The sequence below is a fragment of the Arvicanthis niloticus genome, chromosome 7 (assembly GCF_011762505.2).
Source record: "Arvicanthis niloticus isolate mArvNil1 chromosome 7, mArvNil1.pat.X, whole genome shotgun sequence".
NCBI classification, from domain to species: Eukaryota; Metazoa; Chordata; class Mammalia; order Rodentia; family Muridae; genus Arvicanthis; species Arvicanthis niloticus.
In genome coordinates, this window is record NC_047664.1 from 5,937,501 (window position 1) to 5,955,487 (window position 17,987).

The following is a 17,987-nucleotide window of genomic DNA, read 5'->3' on the forward strand; positions in this document are numbered from 1 at the left end:
GAGATTATGTTGCTGGTAATGTTTAAAATGGAGGCGGCACCCGATCTGACTTGTGTTACAGAGCCACCATGTTCCCAAGTAGACAAGGCCTGAGGTCATGAGCAGGGCATGTTCTTGCTGCTGCCACGGCTCAGGCCACCAACTCAGGCTGGCCACAACACTGGCCCTGGCACCCATGAGACACCAGCTTGGGAGATGGCTCTGCCAATCTTTCATGCTGTCTCCACAAGGCTGGGCTTAGCTCAGACCATCCACCATTCATGCAGTACCCAGTAGAAATGAGACTCTAATGTTTAAAGACTATCCAAAGGCTTTATATATTTGGTAATGCTTAATAATAAGATGCTCACACAATTAGAGGTATAACCGAATACCCAACCTAGATATATCAACTACCTTTGACTGCTAGAGACACTCACAGGTCTGCTGCCATGTTTCCCCCCCACCCCCATCCTCTCCCACTAGCTCCTCCTCTTCCTTCTCCTCTTTCTCTTCCTACTCCTCCCACCTTAGCTCCTCCCAACGTGCAAGGAAAATATGTCACTCCAAGATTATACTTAAGCATTGCTCTGTTCATCACACAAGGAACTCAGGACAGGATCTTGTTTCTTCCTGTTCCTGTTCCTGTTCCTGTTGTTCCTGTTGTTCCTGTTGTTCCTGTTCCTGTTCCTGTTCCTGTTCCTGTTCCTGTTCCTGTTCCTGTTCCTGTTCCTGTTCCTGTTCCTGTTCCTGTTCCTGTTCCTCCTCCTCCTCCTCCTCCTCCTCCTCCTCCTCCTCCTCCTCCTCCTCCTCCTCCTCCTCCTCCTCCTCCTCCTCCTCCTCCTCCTCCTCCTCCTCTTCTTCTTCTTCTTCTTCTTCTTCTTCTTCTTCTTCTTCTTCTTCTTCTTCTTCTTTTTTGGTTTTTCGAGACAGGGTTTCTTTGTGTAGCCCTGGCTGTCCTGGAACTCACTCTGTAGACCAGGATAGCCTCAAACTCATAAATCCGCCCACCTCTACCTCCCAAGTTCTGGGATTAAAGGCATGCACCACCACTGCCCAACTATCTTTTCTTAACTTACTGGGATAGGGTCTTATGCCCTCAGGACAAACTTGCCTGAAATCTATGTTCTTCTGACGGCATCCTACCCGCTGGAGTTAAAGCAGAAAACCATTACATTCGGCTGCACGTTCAAATAATTTTATGTATATAGAAATTTTATGAAGATTGTCATTGTGGTTTTCATATGCTTGACAGAGGGAGGTGTGGCCTTGTTGAAGTGGAGTGCATCACTGTTGGGGTGGGCTTTGACTCGCTGATCAGGGCAGAAGAGCTAGATTTCTCCAAGCAGATTTGAGATCAAGATGTAGAAATGTCAACTCCTCCTGAGAGTCTGTATGGATGCTACCATGCTCCTACTAACTGAGAATGGACTGAACCTGTGGACATGTAAGCCAGCCCCAATTAAATGTCGTCCTCTATAAGTGTTCTTGGTTATAGTGCCTCTTCACAGCTACAAAACCTAAACTAAGACAATATATGTATTTATGACACTAGTCTCTCTCTTGTACTCAATCATTATCCAGGCTGATAGGCCAGTGATTTCCAAGAGTCTGCACTGTGTCAGCATTACAGTTACAGTGTGACTACCTGCATGCTGGTGTTGAGTAGGTGCACATATATATACATGAAAGACTTTACTGAGTTTTGTCTCTCTACTCAGCTGTCCTCATCTGTTTTTGGGGGGTAATGGCCAGACCAGGTGTAAGAACCAAACCCCAGGAAAGCAACTCTGAAACAGACCCTCCTAACAGCCTCAGCATTAAACTCAGAAGAAACAGAAGTGATCACTGTGTGTCAGGTCCTGACTCTGTGGCCTTCTGATGTCCTGATGCTGTCATTCACTTCCAGAATTCAGCACCACACAGTGAAAAAATGAAGTAATAACCTTGAGAGCTTTTATCATTGAGCCTGTGCAGGAAGCAGAAGACACACTCTAGAAACTCTACAGTGAGTGCTTCTGTTTCAAGAGTTTCCTGCCTGCTCTTATTTCCTCTCACTCCTCACTAGCATCAGTAGAAAAGCTCACTAAGAATGCAGTAGATTCTCATTCACATTTTATAATAAAGACTATTTTATAAAATGAGATATTTTTACTCAGAGCTTTTAAGTACAAGGATTGGGAATATACAACTGTTATTGTGGAGTTGAGCTTAATTCTCATACTTATGAGGAAATATAGGTACTATAAAATGTCTTTATTTTGTCTGGGAATTTATTGCAAGGTATCCATGAAAGACATGGGTAGATGATGCTGACATGACATTTAGTCTACACTTTGAGTCCCCTGTGTCTCCTTATACTTTTCCCTCTCTCTTTGTTTTAAAAGTAATGTTTAATGATAAACTTTATGGCTTTGGGGAAAACAAGAACATGGCAAAGCATATAGCAACAGAAGTGAAGAAGTATGTTCAGGACAGAATTTAATGAAGTGGAAACAGAAAAATATATACAATGACAAGATTAAACAATAAATTGAAGAGGTCCTTGTTTGAAGAGATAAACCAGATCAATGAACTCTTGGCAAAATAACCAAAAAGGATACAGTAATAAAATTAAAGACAAAGAGGAGAAATTACAACAGATACCAATAAAGTTCAGAAATTCTTAATGGTATATCTTATAAACTTTTATTCGAAATTCCAAGTAGAAGATAGAAGCAGTCTTACTTTGTAGCTGAGGCTACAACTTCCTATGTATCACAGGCTTTCCTTCAACTTGGAAACCTTGGTCCTCAGGCTATGATTCCTGAGATTAGAGGAGTGTATTAGTACTACTTCCTATTCTGTAAATTCTTGTTCTTTGACTATTTGTGTTTATTGTCTTGCTTGCTCCTTGATTATTTGCATCTATTGTATTACTAGTTCCTTAACCTAGAACTGACCTTAATACATGCATGTAATTAAAATGTTATAAAAGCAAAATGGCAGAGGTGGGGATGGGTCACAGGGTTTCTAGGGAGGGAGAATGGGTAAGGGGGATAACATCTTGAATGTAAAAAAAATTAGACAAAAAATAAAATGAATGAATTTAAAAAAGAAAGAAAAAAAATCAGAGGGCTGAAGAGATATCTCAGTGGTTAAGAGCACTAACTGCCCTTCCAGGGTTCCTGAGTTTAAATCCCAGCAACCACATGGTGGCTCACAACCATCTGTAATGAGATCTGATGCCTTTTTCTGGTCTGAAGACAGCTACATTATACTTATGTATAATATATGAATAAATCTTCGGGCTGGAGTGAGCAGGGCTGGAGCAAGGGGGTTAGGAAAGAGACAGGAGGAATCAGAGTTTCCCAAATACAAATGTGTCACATTGTAAATGTACCTCTTGCTGTCTATTAGATTTCCTATACTGTGTCTGTGTGTCTGCATTCATGTGCATATTGTGGAGCTAACCATAGTATTATCCCCACTTTCTGACTGAACCTTAGGAAGACATTGAAGCTTTCTGACTCAGCTAGAATGTTGGCCACCAAGCCTCAGGGATACTCCTGCCTCCCTCTTCTGATTATCAGGCTTTTCTCTGGGTGCTAGGATCTAAACTCATGACCTCATACCTAAATAGTCAGTCCGGGCACTATCCCAACCTCCCCTTTCTTTGTGTGTATTTGGACTCCAATAAAAGGTAACTTCAACAAAAGTTTCTAAAATTTTTGTTCTTTGAGCATGTCAAGAATTTCATAGTATTATGGATTTTAATCATATTCAGTTGCACTCAGCTTCCAGTGCTGCCTTCTAAAAAGATTCCCCTCAGAGTCCACTCCCAACTACAACTTCCCCCTCCTTTTCCTTCTCTCTCCTTACTTCCACCCTCCCCATCACCATTCTTCTCCTCCTTATTCAATAACCCAAAGAGGACTCCCGTAAGCACTGTCCATACACTCCTCAGTGTGAAACCCTCCCCTGGGTACTCAACACACCAAGGATCACTGCCCTGAAGAAAACTGACGTTCACTCCCCTGGCAGTCATCAACTATCAATACCTCCTCAGCTAGGGGTGGGGTGTAATGGGTAGGGTGGTCCACGGGCAGAGGCAAGTTGTATGTTCTTCCCTAATCCATGCTAGAATGTTAAAACTGTTTGAGTAGTGAAACTTACTCTTCAACTTTTAACTTTACCTGGTCTATGGTACATCCAATGCTGTAGAAACAGCACAGGTTAACAGTCCATGCTTAATCATACTTCCTTCTTCTTGTTGTTTTGGAGATAAGAGATAGTATTTTAGCCAAGGCACACAAATCTAATTCCCATTCTTAGCTTCTCAGCTACAAAGATTACTATCATGAATACTGAATTGTTTCTCACATGTGAAAAAAAGACTAGTGAAAATCAAGTATGTCCATGAGCTAAAGATAGAAATGTATTGTTCTCTTTATAAGTGTTTTCTTTATAAATAATCTGTGTGTACATGTACTGAAAGACCCCTGAGAAAGGAGACCTCCACTCAAGTCTTGGGATATCATGGCCACCCAATAACTCGCAAGACACTGATCTTGATGCAAACAGCAAGAGGCTTTATTTCAGAATCAGCCAAATGAGGTCAACTCCAAGTGCAGAATGTGAGGGACATTTAAAGGAAAAAACCAGAAACCAAGTGGAGAGAGGGGGATTATCAGTGAAAGTACCAGCCCATCATTTAGTCAGTCATGTGGGGAACACCCTGTACATGCTTTTCTCAGAAATTCAATCTTGCTCGACTATCTACTTTGTGGTTAGCCAGTTCGAACCTAGAGCTTGTGAATAGGCTGACCTGTATTCTTGGTTCCACCTTTCTGTGGTCTGCTAAGTTCCTGGAACATAGCTGGCCTGGCTCCATTCTACCTGTTGGGGGGGGGGTGGTTTTGAAAATCTCCATTACTTTCATTCCCCACTTTCTCTTGTCTTAGAATCCATGTCATCATATTCATTATTATCTTGCTCCCATAACCCTTGATATTGTTGTCTCAGCATTAAAATTTGTACAGCACTTACCCGTTCTCTAACAAAAGTAACTAACTATTTAAAACACAGGGCCCTATAGTCAGCAGTAAAAGCGGAATCAGGAGTGGTCCCATAAGGGGCTAGATCAGCATAGTCATCCAAGGTGACCTGCTAAACCAGCCCTCGAACCATCCTTGTTGTGCCTCTCAGTCTCTCTGTCTTTTATCTAGTCTTTCCCTAAGTTTGCTCATGGAGTCTCTTATTATTCCAGAATTATCAACATAGAAACAGCATTCCTCTTAGAGCTTAACATAATCCTTTGGCTTTTAAAAACAGGAGGTCCAAGCCTCTTCTATTCTGTAAAACTACCTTTGAGAGTAAAGTCAAGGATTCTTCAAGCTGGCTAAGAGACTGTTCTAAAGCTCTTAAATCTTCATCTATTGTTTGTTGGGCCTTGGACAAGGTAACTCCATTTAACCTGCTCCCTTCAGGGACATAGAGAGCATGATTAACAAGTCTCCACCTCCAAAGATTCAAATATTAATGAGCTATCTAAAGGCCAGGGGCGTAGCTAATTAAGTATTTACTCCCCTCTTCCCCCTCCCTATAAAAGGCCAGGAGAGACTGGCTTTTGGGGGACACACATCCAGATCCATCCACCATGCCAATAAACCGGTTTTGGAAAACCAGACTCTACGTGTCGCCTGGGCCTTCCTATGCCTGCCGCCAGATTTCCAGCCTTTAGAACCCTGATATTGCAGCTGCCAGCCCACAGCAGTTGGCAGTGTGAAAAGCATGCCCTGGACCCGCTGCTGGACCGCTGGGACCCCTCCGCCGGACTCCCTCTCCCCCTTGAGATTTCTTCCCCACAATTGTTACTCTTAATTGATGAAAGTACTGGAGTGCTTGTACCAAGACAGCCATTCTAGTGCCTATGCCAGCTGCCACTCCTAGACTTAAGATAACTGCCAAAGTCAGGGAGATAAGCTCTCTCTTAATTCTCCATGGGCGTAAATCAAACTCATCAACAAAGGAATCTGAGGGATGATAGAGTACTCTAGGCACAAGCTGTATTAACACACAATAATCTTTGATATCATTAAAGACACTAGTGACAACACAGGGAGTCAACCCTGTGCTGCAGGCTCACCATTTGTCTATACCAGGGTACAAATATCTGGTATCAGAGGTCTCTGGAGACTTCAAAGTCTCATTGCAGAGGTGTTTATAAGCAGCAGGGGGGTTTCCCAAACAAGTTCTTCTCCCTGATACCTCAGTTAGGGTCAGTCTGCTCTTCTCATGCCATGAGTAGGCCTCATGGCTGGTGGTGTTATTAAAAGTACCTGACATGGCAATACAATCATAGTAAGGGGGCTCAGAAGTTAAACAGAGCCAACAAGAATCTGTCATGTTGGGGTTGAATCCATTTAGTACTTGAAAGGCTCCTTGGATCAAATTTAATAGTCTTTGTCCTGTAGAAGACGGAGTCAAGAGGGGTAGAGTACAGTCCTGTTACCAGGCTCCGAGTGGTGGCTTTCGAAGGAGTCTGAATCTCTTTTGGTGATGGTGCAGTTGCAGGGGCTTGAGGGAATTGTTCAGGGAGTACTTTATTAGGGCCCACAGGCTGTGCAGGAGGGCTTTCAATTTTTAACTGGATCTTAAACAAAACCCCCAAGTCTGTTTCTGGTAAGTACCAGCACAAGCCCCACATACCTCCCTGGATCCATTGTTGGTGTTTGCCTGTCTCCTTTCCTTAAGATATAACAGAAATGTTTAGAGGTAGCCATTGATTTTTGGTCTGATGGGTACATGTATTGGGCTGAGAGTAGTTTCTATCCACCATGATGAGGTCCCAAGAGGATGAGGGCTTCCAATAAGCTTGTTCTGTTGTCTCACAATCCCAGGAGGTGCAATAATAACTCTAGTCCTCCACACCACCTAGCCGTACTCCTGTCCCTACCCTCCCTTGGACAGACCAGCCAACAGCTTGCCTCTGGATTCCTGCACCCAAACTTCACTCCTGCCCATCCAGAGACCCTTCATCAAGGTTCTGTCTCAATGAGGTTCTGGGGGTCTGCCTCAGGAATATCCCACTGTTCCAGGCCTGCAGCTAGCTGGCAGAAGTCAGGAGAGAGTTTGGGGACACCATGTCCAAAGGGGGGCTACCTTAGAGATTGACCAGATAACTTCTCCAGTTTGGGAAGCTACCTGCCAGGTAAGTTTTTGAGGGGCATGAGCGTTGTTACCCTTCATCTGAAAAGCACCTGCAAGGTAGGCACAGCTTAAGAGGGTCCACAGTTTTTTTCCAATCCCCACTCATCCTTGGAGGGTTCAGGAGCTCTCTTCAGGTGGCAGGTGTGAATCCAAACAGAGATGCCCTCTACTTTCACCACTGTGGGGTGGTCAGGAGCACCAGGTATGGTCCCTTCCAGCAAGGCTCAAGATTTCCAGCTCAGTGACACTGGACTAGGACTGTGTCTCACTTGAAACTGGTGTGGCATACTCGGATCTCCAGTCTCATAGGCCTCTTTCAGCTGCTCCTAGACTTCACACCAAACCACTTTAAGTGCTTTTATGCAAGTGAACAAGGATTTAGAAAGAACAGCATCAGGATAGTACACCTCACCTGCCTCAGTAAGTGGTGGCACCTCCCCCTCCCCCCACAGAATTTCATAAGGGGTCAGCTTAAACCATCACTGGGTATTCCAAACCTGGAACAAGTCAAAGGGAAGGAGAGCTGTCCAGTCACCCCCACCGGTCTCTAAGGCAATTTAGTCAAGGTCTCTTTTAGAGTTCCATTCATCCTCTCTACATGTCCTGAACTCTGGGGTCTATATGCACAATGTAATTTCCAATTTATCCCCAGTTGGGCGGCCAGTCCCTGACTTACCTGGGCAACAAAGGCAGGTCTGTTATCAGACCCTATTACTTTAGGTATTCCAAACCTGGGAAAGATTTCTTCTAAGATCTTCTTGGCCACTATATTAGCAGTCTCATTTTTGGTAGGGAAAGCCTTTACCCATCCTGAGAAGGTATCTATAAAAACTAGCAAATACTTGTAACCATATTTGGCGGGCTTGACTTCTGTGAAGTCCACTTCCCAGTAGGCTCCTTGCCTGTCTTCTCAGAATGGCTTTTCAGAAGTATACATGGTGGGTCTGGCATTGGTCAGGGTGCAGGACCTACAGTTTCTTACCACTTCCTCAGTCAGGTCAGATAGTCCAATTACATAGTAGTTTGAAGATCTTACTACCTCTCTCAGCTTTTTAGCTCCTAGGTGGGTTCATTGATGTAGGTTAGTCACATACGTATGCTCCTCCTCTTGAGGGAGGACTTGTTTTCACCTTCGACCTCTATAACTCCATAGGGCAATTCTTAGGTCAGCCAGTTTTTTCATTATCTGGCGATCTTCAGGAGTGTATCTGAAGCTAGTTTCTCTGGTGGCATAATAGTCTTTTGGGTGGATCCAGGGAGGTAGGACCCTGGCCACCAGTGCTGTAGATCCCTGTGTGGCTTTTTATGCTTCTTGGTTTGCCATCCGGTTACCTCGTGCTACCACACTCTAATCCTTCTGGTGCCCATGGCAGTGAATGATAGTCACCTTCTTTGGTAAATGGCTGGCCTCTAACAAACTCAACATTTCTTCTTTTTTCTTAATATCTTTTCCTGCTGATGTTAGCAGCCCCCTTTGTTTGTAAATAGCCCTGTGCACATGAGCGGTGGTGAACGCATACCTGCTGTCAGTGTAAAGGTTGATGGGCTTGTTTTCTGCCATCTGCAAGGCCTGTATCAGGGCTATTAGCTCTGCTTCCTGGGCAGAGGTTCCTTCTGGCAAGCTTCTGGCTCATATGACTTGTTTTCCTTCTACTACTACTGCCCCTGCCATCGACTTACCTTCTACCACAAAGCTACTGCCATCCGTGTACCAACTGGGGACACCAGTCCATGGTTGATCCATCAGGTCTTTCCAGACTCTCATTTCCTCTGCCAGTATCTCAAGACATTGGTGTGCTGGGGGCATGTCACTCATGTCGGGTAGCAGAGTGGCTGGGTTTAGGATAGCTGGTGGGGCAAAAGTCACTCTTTTTGTTAACAAGCTTTGGTAGTGTGTCATGTTGACATTAGTCGTTCACCAGTCAGGTAGGTGGCTGCTGAATGATGCTCTCCAGAGCATGGAGTGCTGCTACAGTGATCTTCTGGCCCAGAGTGAGCTTATCAGAGTCTTTGACAAGAACAGCTACAGAAGCTATGGCCTTCAAGCAGGTGGGCCACCCACTGGCAACTGGGTCTAATTTCTTGAATAAATAAGCCACTGGCCTTTTCCATGGTCCCAAGGTCTGTGTCAGGACCCCTCTGGCAATCCCTGCCCTCTAATCTACATATAGATTGAAAGGATTTGTTAGATCAGGCAGATGCAAAGCTGGAGCTTTCAATAAGGCCTTTTGATATCTTCAAAGGCTTTTTGGTGTTCAGGAGTCCATGTAATCTTCCTCCTTCTTTTGTGAGAGGGTACAAGGGGGCTGCCAATGTGGCAAAACCTGGAATCCACAGTCTACAAAAGCCAGTGGTGCCCCAAAACTCTCTCATTTGTCATGGTGTGGTCAGGACAGGGATCTGGGTAACAGTCTATTTCCTAGCTTCCATCAGCCACCACTTTTCATCTCTCAGGGTATATCCCAAGATAGGTTACCTCAGATTTACACAAATGAGCTTTTTTTTTTTAAGCAAAGGCCCGATATCCCAACTCACCCAGTTCTGTCAGCAGTCTCTTGGTCCCTTGGAGACACTCAGATTCAGTTGATGCTGCCAAAAGTAAATCATCTATGAGCTGAAGCAAAGTTATTTAAGGATTTCCAGCTCTGAAGGTGGCCAGGTCTCAATGAAGAGTGTCATCAATGAGGATGGGACAGTTCTTAAATCCTTGAGGCAGCCTGGTCCAGGTCAGCTGCCCAGTTAATCCAGTACCTAGATCCCTCCATTCAAAAGCAAAAAGTTTACTGGCTAGAAGGATATAGTTTTAGATAGAAAAAAGCATCTTTCAAGTCCAAAACAGTATACCAATTCCTTTCAGGTGTCAGTGAACTGAAGAGATTGTAGGAGTTTGGTACGGTCGGGTGAATATTCTGGACTCTCTTGTTAACCTATCTCAGATCCTGCACTGGCCTGTAGTCATTAGTGCCTGGCTTTTTCACTGGCATCAAGGGAGTATTCCATGGCGACTAACAAGGAACCAGGATGCCCTGTTGAAACAGCCTCTAGATATGTGGCCTAATTCCCTCTCTGGCTTCCTTAGTCATTGGGTACTGTCACACTCCAATGGGGAAGGCTCCCGTTTTTAGTTCAACCATGATAGGGTGAACTCTTTCTGCCATATCATGCCCCCAATCTTGGCCCACACTTTATGAATCCTGTCAACCATCTGCTAATTTCTGAAACATCCTGCACTCCTGGAGGTTTGTGAAGCCGATATCCATCTTCTAATTTAATGGCCAGTATCATTGAGGTGGGGGTCCCGCAGGTAACCTCTGGCCCCATCTGTGTAAACTGGATCTGGGCCTTTAATTTCATCAGCAAGTCCCTCCCTAGAAGGGGCATGGGACACTCAGGTATAACCAGGAACAAGTGGGACACTTTGCCACTCCCCAGGTCAACCATTCTGGAAGTGGTCCAAGAATATTGTTTCTGTCCCATGGCCCCCACAACTATGGTCTTTTTGTCTTTAAGCTTCTCTAATGGTTGTTTCAAGACTGAATATTTGGCTCTGGTATCCACCAGAAAGTCTGTGGGGGTCCCTGCCATGCTGAAGTTTACCCTAGGTTCAGGGAGGGGGTCCGAGCCCCATCCCCTCTAATCATCTTCTTTGAGGGCCAGGACCATAGGAGTCCTAGCCTTCTTCTTGGGGCAATCTCGGCCCCAATGCCCCTTTTCTTTGCAATAAGCACACTGATCTTTGTCCAGCAAGTGTTTCTATAGCTCTCCATTTCTACTGGGTCTGAGTCTTCTGTTGCCCTGGTTCCCTGTCTACCTAGGCCCTGTCCATGCCCTCTCTATCTCCTACCACAGCCACAAGTATCCTGGTCAGATTCCTTTCTTGTTTGCAATCCTGCCGATCTTCTCTCTCTTTTCTCTCTCTCTCTCTCTCTCTCTCTCTCTCTCTCTCTCTCTCTCTCTCTCTCTCTCTCTCTCTGTCTCTCTCTCTCTTCTCTTTCTTGCTTCTCTTCCTCAGTCTCTCTCTTATGATATACTTTCTCTGCTTCCTTCACAAGATCCTGTAATGTGTAGTCCTGTAGTCCTTCTAGATGCTGCAGTTTCTTTTTAATATCAGGTGCTGACTGTCCTATAAAGGCCATGACCACTACCACCTGTTAACCCACTTGGAGGTAAGATTTCACCTGCTTTGTTTTTGTGTTGCCATTGTGTGCCCGTCCATTCTTCTGGTTGTTCAATTTCTGAAAAGTGCACTTTCAGTTTGCAGCTGTGTTTGTTTCCAAAGGAAACAAAAGGAGCAATCAGCAGACAGATGTGCTGGGGGATCACCCTGCTGTAGCCCTAGGAGACATCCCAGAACGTGAGGGACCCCAGGGATGCCTGGGTAATTCTCATCTATTTGTCAGGGAGGACATGAGGGCCCTCTTGGTAGAGGGGATGCAAGAGACCTCCTGTGTGCCTGTTTTTCTGGAGTGGTGTTGGCACTCACGATTGAGACAGGTCTTTATTAGTCTCTTTGTGTGTCTGTTCTGTCTGTGTTTTGTGTTACTTGTGACAATGGGACAGATTGTGACAACCCCTTGAGCTTGACTCTGGACCGCTGAACTGAAGAAATAACTAGGGCCCACAACTTGTCAGTTGAAATAAAGGACCGTGGCAGACATTTTGTGCTTCTGAGTAGCCGACTTTTGATGTAGGCTGGCCATCAGAAGGCACTTTTGACTTGACTGTTATTTTTGAGGTAAAAGCTATTGTTTTTCAGAAAGGAACAGGGTCTCACCCTGACCAGCAGCATACCTTACTGTATGGCAGGACCTGGTCCAGGACCCTTGCCATGAGTAAAACCATGGGTTCAGGGATGGAAGCCAGGCTACCGAGTCCTGGCTCTCTGAGAGTTGGAGCACAAGCCAAAACCAAAAGCATCACTCGCGACTGAGCCCTCAGCTCCTCCCAAGATCTATCCTGAGATAGAGGGACCCCCAAATGGCCAAGCCCTTTACCTCCCCCTTATGCCCAACCCCCTCAACCAGGAAGGAATGAGCTGCCAGCTCCGGCACCACAAGGAGCAAAAGGATGTGGGCCAGCAGCAGGGATGTGGAGTCGGAGGGGACGGAGCCCAGAAGGACCCGATTCAACTGTGGCTTTGCCACTAAGCATCTACGGGCCTCCCCCCGGAGACCCCGAAGCTCTGCAGCCATTACAATATTGGCTCTTTTCCTCTGATGATTTATACAACTGGAAAACCCTTCCTTTTCAGACAACCCAACCAGCCTGACGGGGCACACAATGGCAACACAGAACAAAGCAGGTGAAATCTTACCTCCAAATGGGTTCTTAAAGGTTAGGGTGGTCACAAATCCCAGATGAATTGAAAAGATGAAAGAGCCCCGAGAGAGGAGACCATCACTCAAGTCTCAGGATATCATGGCCACCCAATAACTCACAAGACACTGATCTTGATGCAGACAGCAAGAGGCTTTACTTTGGGATCAGCCGACTGAGGTCGAGACTCATAACCTGCACGAGGTAGAGGAGTTCAACCACAAGTGCAGAATGTGAGAAGTATTTTAAGGGAAAAAAACACAAACCAAGTGGGGTGAGGGGGAATATCAGTGGAAAGTACCAGCCCATCATTTAGTCAGTCATGTGGGGAACACTCTGTCCATGCTTTTCTCAAAAATTTAATTTGCTCGATTATATACTTTGTGGTTAGCCAGTTCTTAGAACCTAGAGCTCGTGAATTGGCTGACCTGCATTCTTGGTTCTGCCTTTTTGTGGTCTGCTAAGTTCTTGGAACATAGCTGACCTGGCTCCATTCTACCTGCTAGGGGGTTTTGAAATTTTCCATTCCTTTCAGTACATATGTGTATTTATGTTTGTGTGTGAATACATGTATGTGCATAAAGGTGTGTGTATGTGAAGATATGTGCATGGGTAGATTTCTATATATAAGTGTATGTATGTATGTGTGTGTGCATGCAAAAATGTGCAGATGTTTAGATGCTATCACTCACACTTGGTGTAAGTCTCTGAGAGGACAACCTTGATCATTGGTTTTCATCTTTCCCTTGTTGGAGACAAAGTCTCTGATTGTTCACTTCTGTGTATGGTAGGCTAGGAGCCTGAGAACCTCTGGGGATTATCCTGTTTGTGTGTATGCTCTCCACAGTGCACTGCAGTTAGAAATACTCACCACTGCACCCCAACTTTATGTTAGTTCTGTGGGTAACACTTCAGTCCTATCTTTTGCACAGCACATGCTTCCCCATTCAATGAGCCTCACCTTGTTATACACACAAAGATTCATGATCACAGTGATGTTAATGGAATGGAACAACATGTCAGGAACCATCATAGGACAAGGTATTAGTGAGTAGGTGATCTTCCTGAGATAACTGCCTTGGATTTAAAAACAATTCACAAGATACTTTTACTGATAGGCAAGGCCCTAGAGATAATAATTTTAAGAAAGATTCCTGCTATAATATGCTTTTCCTATTATTACTAAATATATAACAATCACTAGATATTAGCCCACCATTTTGAGCCAATCTCTACAGAATTAGGAATATGCAGTCTTGTACTCAGGCTATATACACAATTAAATGACTTCTTAAATCTTAATGATTATCTTATAGGATTCCTAAAATTATATCAGTATTTATAAAACTCTTCTATAGTGGGACAGTTATTACATCTTTTCTGATATTCAAAACTGTAATGAGAACTCTACCAGTCTCCAACTGTCACCAGTTAACTGCTTCTTAGTTAGTAAGCACATTTCAACAGGTTATAAAACCATTAACAAAAGGTCATCAGAAGGGAAGAATAATTTTTATAGGTGCTAGGACAGAAGATAAAATATTACTAGGTTTATCTAATCAAAATTACAAATAATTTGGTTCTGTTTTTTAATTCTCCATGAACTCTGTAGAACTCTGACCAGTGATGAATGTCTAGCCAAATAATTACTCTTAATGGACATGCGTGTAAACATTCTTTGTTGTAAACTTTTTATTTGATCTATAATAGTAAAATTGAAAGCTTATTTAAAGTTGAGTTTTATACTGGGTGTGTTGCATGTGTGGACTAGCTTACATTTGTTAGAGAATTAGGGATAACAATATCTAAGTAAAATTGCACTTGCCCTTTAGAATGATGTGATGTTGGGCATACTGATGGTGAGAGAAAATTTTGAGTTCTCAGCAGGTCTTCCTGAAGGTAGTCAGGTACTTAACTTAATGACATGCTTGGGCTTCTACATCTGGACAAAGAACAAAATATCAAAAAAATGTGAGGGAAAATCTTGAAAGACTCAGGTGGGAGGGGAGAGAGAGAGGAGAGAGAGAGAGAGAAAAGAGAGAAGAGAGAAGAGAGAGAGAGAGAGAGAGAGAGAGAGAGAGAGAGAGAGAGAGAGAGATCTGTGTGAATAACATGACCCTTCACAAGTTGTTTCCTGCAGTTTGGGGGATCAAAAGCAGTTACTTTCTGTGTTAGGAAGTCAGTGACTGACTACATGATGTTAAGGTGAAAATTAAGCTGCAGAGCAGTCTAAACAATGATTAAGCCTGGGAATGGAAAAATGATCCTGCAGGGAAAAGTGTTCCTCACAGGGCCATTTCATTTTCTCTTCTCCCTTGTTCCTTATTTCTTTAGAGATGTGCAGGTCTTTCAGTGTGTTAATTCATCTCATAGAATATGTGAGTTGAAAATGACCAAATAATAACTGTTATTAATGTGGCTTCATATCAAGTTTAACCTGAGCCTTATTCTACTCTCTTGTTAGAAGAAAAGCCCCCTTCTTCTGCCAGGTGCCCATATTTTGGCTCTTTGGAATACTGATATAACATAACCTTTAATTGCCTGAATAAGCTATTTCAACAAATGACAGTAAATATATTTTTGTTGATAATGATGGTCATTGGTGCTTTAGCCTAAATCCAAAATGTCCAGGATAGCAATGGAGCTGGTCACTGAGCATCCCATATTGTTCATGAAAGATCCCATCACTGACTTAGACTTCAGAACTACAACTGATATCATCTCAGTCCTGAGAAGGTATGTTCTTTTTTTATTGAATGTTTTATTTATTTACACTTCAAATGCCATACCCTTCCCCATTTACCCTCCCTTGAATCTCCTATTTCACCCCCTTCTCCTTTTTGCTTTCATACCATTTTAATTTCATGCGAGTATTCAGGTCAGTTCTAGGTTGAAGGACTAGCAACATAATAGATGCAAATGATCAAAGAACAAGCAGGACAATAAACACAAATAGAACAAGCAGGACAATAAACAAAATTGCCTGAACACTCCCATGATCACTGTTTCTAAGGGCTTATCAGGATGACCAAAATATCTGCGCCAACTTCCCTGTCCTAGCCTAAAGTCATTTTCATGCATGAAGCCTACTTCCATTTCTAGCCTAAAATTTAGAATCCTGCTTGAAATTACTTCTTTGTTTTGGCCTAAGATTTAGATTCCTGCATGAAATTACTTCTTTGTTCTAGCCTAATGTCAGATTCCTGCCCGAAGTCTACTTCCTTGTCCTTGGCCAATGTCAAATAATTATGTTAATAGACTGCTGGAATTCAAGGTGTACACTACAATACCTAGCTCACTCCCTCTCTTCTTTTCCTACCATTCTCCCTCATTTCTCCCTCCCTTCTTTCTTCTCTTCTTGTCTTCCTTCTGGTCTGTCCCATGGACAGGAACCACAGCAACCTGTCCCCACCAGGGCAACACTTGTCTTGGCAAAGGGGTGCTTCTTAAACTGTAGCTATACAAGGAAAACAATGAAAAGTGATCTATATTCTTCACCCTGCATAAAACTCATGTCCCAGTTCATTAAAGACTTAAACTAAAACCAGACACAGAGAAAGTGACAGAAGGGGAAGGGGTTAAGATCCTTCAATCTCCCAGAAAACAGCCTTCTGAACTATTAGTGAATAGTTCAGGCACTAATATAAACAAATCATGAACTGAACCTCACAAAACAGTGATGTTGCTGTGTAGAGTGAAAAATTATACACACACACAAACACACACACACACACACACACACACACACACACACACACAGGCATTTTCTTTATCCTATACCTGAACAAGAATGTAAGTTCCAGAAAGAGGAACTGAATGTAAGATTTTCACTATCCCAGGACACATTCCCGGTGGAGGACATTATCCCTGAATCAAGCCTCAGTCAGTAGGCCCGCCTATGGGTGGGAAAGGCCCAAGGCAGGAAGGCATTCCTGACCACAGATAAAGATGCAAGCCACCTAGGTCGGGCTATAGCCAGAAGAAGTGAAGATAGTTACTCTGAAAGTAGTTGGTAAATGACAGGATAGGACACAATGACATGGTAAAAACCACATTTTTTGAGAAGAATGAGTATGCAGGGTGATTTTCACATGACTCGATCATTTGGGCTAGATTCCTCTGAAATGTTCCACTGTTCTTGGTTACCCTTCCCTCCCTTGGTCTTCCCAGTGCTATGTTCAAAATTTGTAAAACAACCAAACATGTGTAACCGCGTGAAAATGCCTTCCTTTCCCCACCCCATGCTATAAAAGATCCCTTAGCCCCCCACTCAAGGTCAAACTCTGCTCTTGAGACAGCTTGTGGTTTGACCTTGGCCGGACAACTTCCTTAATAAACCCTCTGCTGATTGCATCCAGGTATGGTTTCTTGTGATCTTTGGGTGGTCCTGATTTCCTGAGACTTGAGGAAGGGTCTCCCAAGTTTGGGGCTCTTCAGCTGTAAGGCAAAAGTGCAGTCAATTGGACAAAGAGGCAGCCTAAGGAATGAAAAAAGTAATTAATTTACCATATTCACATCTGAAAAACTCATAATATACAAAATATATACAGACCTCATAAAACTAGATGTTCTAAAATTAAAAAAAAAACCTATAGTTAAAAAATAGGGTACAGATTTAAACAGAGAATTCTCAACGGACAATCCCAAATAACTGAGAAACAATTAAAGAAATGTTTACCATCCTCAGCCATTATGGAAATGTAAATGAAAACTATTTTGTGATTCCATATAATACATGTCAGAATGCTTAAGATATATAACTCGAGTGATTTTTATATTAGTGACATATGAAACAACTGTACCATTCTCTACTGCTTTTAGGAGTGCAAATTAATATAGCCAATACAGAAATCAATATCATGATTTCTCAGAAAATTGGAAATCAGTCTACCTCAAAACCTAGCTATATCAGTCTTGGGCATAAATGCAAAAGGGACATCACCAACCAAACCACAAGGACACACATTCTCAACATCCTCAACTATATTCATTGCTGCTTTCTTTGTACTAGCCAGAAGGTAAGAAAAAGTTCAATGTTCCACAGCTGAAGAATGAATAAACAAAATGTGGTTTGTCTGCATAATAGAGTATCAATGAAGACCCCCAAATTCAGGAGACCCTTCCTCAAGTCTAAAGAAATCACGACCACCCAAAGATCACAAGAAACCATACCTGGATGCAATCAGCAGAGGTTTATTAGGGAAGAGAGCTGGCAGCCAGCAGTCTCACTACATACTCGCTCAGGAGTAGAGTTCAACCCCCACAGCCAGTCTGAGGAGGGTTTTAAAGGGAAAAAACCACAAACCAGGGGAGTGGGAAGCGGGGTGAGGGGTTGTCAAGGATACAAAATATAAAAATAGTGGAACATTTCAGAGGTATCCTAAATGATTAGAGTCACCTGAAAATCACTCTGCACACTCATTCTTCTCAAAAGTGTGGTTTTACCATGTCATTGTGTCCCACCCTGTCATTTACAAACTATTTCAGATTAACTATCTTCA